We start from the raw sequence: 4,500 nt of genomic DNA, 5'->3' as shown, positions 1-4,500 counted from the left end.
CACACAGCCCCTGTGATTTCACACTGCCACCTGTGATGTCACACAGCCATCTCTGTGATGTAACAGCCCCCCCCCCGTGATGTCACAGTGTCCCTGTTATGCAACACAGCCCCCCTATGATGTCACACAACCCCCTATGTTGTCACACAGCCACCTGTGATATCACAGCCCACTCTGGGATGTCACACAGCACCCTTGAGATGCAACAGAACCAAATCTGGGATGTCACCCTGGAATGTCATGCAGCTGCACTGTGATATCACAGAAAATGCTCTGATGTCAAAAAGTCACTATGTGATGTCACAGTCTTTTCTGTGACGTCACAGCCTGCTCTATGTTAATACACAGCCACCCAGTGATGTCAAAACCCACTCTCTGTTGTCACACAGCCAACCCTCTATGATGGCAGAGTCAACTGTGTGATGTCACAACCCCCTCAGTGATGTCACAAAACTCTCTCTGTGATGTCATACTGACACTCTGCAATGTCACAGCACACACTTTTACCTCACAGGCTGGTCTATGTTGTAATACAGCCATGCCATGATGTCACAGCCTGCTCTGTGATGCCACAGAATCCCCTCTATGATGCTGTAGCTGCTCAATGACCTCACACAACAAACTCTGTGCTGTCACACAGCCCCTTGCTGACATCACAGCCGCTCTGTGCCTCTAGGACACAGCCACAGAGCTGCTGCTGTGACAGGCCCCCTCTGGGACATGCCACAGCCCCTGCCAGTGCTGAGCCCCTGTGAGCTCTGTCTGTGCCCTGCTGGTGTCCCTGAGGGGCCCTGGCAGTGCCCCAGCCCTGCTGGGCTGTGCACAGGAGCTGCTCCTGGCCAGAGCTGTCTCTCTGCAGCGCTGCCCTTGCCAGGAGCTGCCTCTAGGCCAGGAGCCCGGCCCAGCTCAGCAGCACAGACACAGCACAGGGACTTTAATCACCCTCTGGGACTTTGGTGCTCTTTGCATCAGACTCAGTCCCTCAGAGTGTCATCAAAAAATTTCTCAAGAACTCAAAAAGTGATTGAAACACTAAAGTTTTCTTGAAGGGGTAATGGGTCCCATTGAAGGACAGGACTGAGAAAGTGTCCCCAAGTTCCAGATAGAGTAGAACACTGGTGGCAGTGATGACAGGTGGGGATAAGCAAGAAAAAGGTGTCTCCGGTGCTGAGAAAACCTGCGCCTCTGTCCCTGCAGGCTGTCGGCATCCCCCGGCTGCCCCCCGGCTGGGCCCTTCCTTTGCTGACAGCTCTGCCTCCTGCCTGCCTCTCCCTGCCCACACAAAGCCTTGGGCTTGATACCAAAAGGGTTAATTCAATTATTACTGTGCCTGTGAACTTTCAGCACAGGAACAAGTCATGCAGGAGCTGCTTACCCAGCAGGAATGGGTGGAAGAGAAGATGAAGACATCTGGCTCAAGAATGCAGTGATAGAAAAAGCAAGGACTGTATCTGGGAACTTGGAGTGGGTTTTATGGAAATGGGTAAATTTTAATATGCACATAGTGACTGTATATAAGTGATACACTGGTAGAATCGCATCTCCATGTAAGTAGTTATCACCCACTGCACCTCAGGCCTGAATAAATGATGCTCTCTTAGACACCAAATTAGTGTTAAGGAGACCTATTCTGATCTTTTGGCCATTTGGTGACAGCAGAGGCTCACAGAACCCAGGATGAAGCTGTGACACTTGGAACCTCATAGAACAAAGTGTCCATTGTGATGCAGTGGAAGCCCATGGAAATAAAAGTCCATTGTATCAGAGCAAGATCTTGTGGAACCCAGGAGACCATTGCTGACAGTATGGAAGCTCATGGAACCATGGAGTCATTGTGAGAGTTTGGGGCTGCATGGAACCAATGGTCCATTGTGACACTGCAGAACCTTCTGGAATCAAGGTGGTCATGTTATTCTATAGAACCTCATGGAACAAAGGATCCATGGTGATACTGCAGGACTCGGACTTTGTTGACAGAGTAGAAACTTATGGAACCAAATTTTGATTGTGACACAGTAGGGCTTCATGGAACCAAGGGTCCATTGTGGCTCTGTAGGGTTACACAGAACCAAGGAGACCATTTGGATATGTGGAGCCTTATGGAACCACCTGCCACTGTGAGACAGCAGGGCCAAGGGGCCATTGAGACACCAAGGAACCTCATGGAACCAAAGTCTATGGTGATGAAGTGGAACCTCACGGAACCAAAGGTCCATTGTTACACTCTGGAGCCCTGTGGAGCCAAGGGGACCATGGTGACACTGTGGTGCTCCACGGAACCAAGGGGCCATTCTGATTCTGCTTTGCCTCATGGAACCAAGGGGCCACTACAGCACTGAAGGGCCTCGTCGAACTAAGGCAGCCTTGTGACACTGTGGGCCACCTTGGAACCAAGGGTCCATTGGGATATTGCAGGGCTTCATGGAACCACAGAGACCATTATGACCCTTCAGAACCCATTGTAACCAAGGGAGCATTGTTGCACAGCAGGACCTCATGGAATCAAGGGGACCACAGTGACACTGTGGGGCTTCATGGAACAAAGGGGCCATTCTGACACCATGGAACCAAGGAGGCCATCGCTGTGCTACGGGACATCACGGAACCAAGGAGATCATTGTGATACATGGGGCCATGTGGAACCAAAGGATCATTCTGGCATTGCAGGGCCTCGTGGAACTAAGGGCACAATAGTGTCACTGTGGGGCTCCAAGCGACCAAGGGGGCATTCTTAAAGTGCAGAACCAAGGAGGCCATTGTGACATTCTGGGGCATCATGGAGTCATAGGTCCATTGTGAAACAGCACGGCCTTGGGAAACCATGGAGGCCGTTTTTACACTTTGAGACCTTGTGAAGCCAAAGGGCCATTGTGGCATTTTGCATCCCCATGGAACCAAGGAGTCCATTGTGACACTAAAAGACCTCATGGAACCAAGGAGTCCATTGTGACACTATGTGACGCCAAAGTCACATAGTGACCTTGGGTCAAAGGGCAATTGTGGCACTTTGTAGCACCCTGAAACCAAGGAGAAAATTGTGAAACTACAGGGCCCCATGGAACTAAGGATTCTTAGAATAATGTGGGACTCATGGAACCAAAAGTTCATTGTGACATTGCAGGGCAGCCAGGGAGCCTCCTTTGGCCCTGGCCAAGCATCTTCCCCCATGGCTGGGGCTGAGTCCTGTGGCAGCTGCAGCTGCTGCTGTGCCCTTGCCAGGGGCTGAGGCCGTGGGGCAGTGGCCAGAGAAGCCTGGCCTGAGCAGAGCTCTGGGGCCAGAGCCGGCTGGGCTGGGCTGGGGAGAAGCCCTTGGTGCTGCCCAGAGCTCAGGGCAGCTGGCAGAGCTTGCAGGGAGCTGGGCTGGGCTCAGAGAGCCTGACCCAGAAACCATCAGTGTCCATCTCAGCCTGGCTGAGCATGCAGGGGCCAAGGAAAGCACCTCCGGGTCTGCAAGTTCTCTGTGTGGGAGCTGAGCTTTTGACCTCCTGAGCCCTCCCAAGTGCTGGGGCTGCACCTCCAGCTCCAGAGGAGATGTGATAGATGGGAACAGGGACAAATAATTCCTGCTGGATTGTTTCTTGTGTTTGCTTATACAGGCGACCAGGATCCATATGCAGAGGGGTTGTTTTGTGTCAGATAACTCTGGTAAAGTAGTAAGAATATTTTTTAGCTGAAAATAATATTTCTGGTGTAATGCACAATGAGAAATAAAGACACGTATGATCAAAAGAGCATCTAAGAGTGTGAAACTCATTGATGTCCCAGCAGTCAAGCCTGTTCAAATACTTTCCTCAGGGCATCCTTGAGATGAGAGGTGAGCACCAGAGGCTAAGGCCAGCCAGAGCTCTCTGTCCTGGCAGCTTTTGTCTGGGAGAACCCTTGCATATAGGGAATTTTTCAGAGGGCGTATCAGTTTTGGCTGTGGGCACCTGGAAAGAGGGATGGTTCTTTTTCATAGGAAGGAAAATATGGAGCCCCAGTTCTCCAGGGACTGATGAGAGGCAGCCCTCAACATTCCAAGATCAGCTGGACCTGTCAAGTGGCCCCTGGCAGGCCAAGCCAGCCAGATCTGTTCCACGTTGTCTTGGTTACGTGGCACTCTGCAGTGTCACAATGCTCTCCTTGTTTGTGAAGTTTCACAATGTCCCTGTGCTTCCATGAGGCCCTGCAAGGTCACAGGGACCCTTTGGCTCCACAAGGCCCTGAAATGCAGCAATGGCCTCTTGGTTCCACAAAGCCCTGCTGCTTCACACTGGCCCCTAGGGACCGTGCGGCCAAACAGAGCCACAATGGTGTCCTTGGTTCCACGAGGGCCCACAGTGTCACAATGGTCCCTTGGACCCATGAGGCCCTAAAGTGTCATCATAGTTCCACATGAAGGAAAGCAGGAAGGAAAGCATGGAGCCCCAGCCTTCCAGGAGCTGATAAACAGCAGCCACTAATGGCCGAGACCAGACAGATCTGTCTGTCCTGGCAGCTTTCATCTGGGAGCAACAGAAT

This window comes from Melozone crissalis, unplaced genomic scaffold (assembly GCF_028551555.1).
Source record: "Melozone crissalis strain CALT ecotype California unplaced genomic scaffold, PUWL_Pcris_2 ptg000172l_1, whole genome shotgun sequence".
Lineage (NCBI taxonomy): Eukaryota > Metazoa > Chordata > Aves > Passeriformes > Passerellidae > Melozone > Melozone crissalis.
This window is presented reverse-complemented; position numbering follows the sequence as displayed.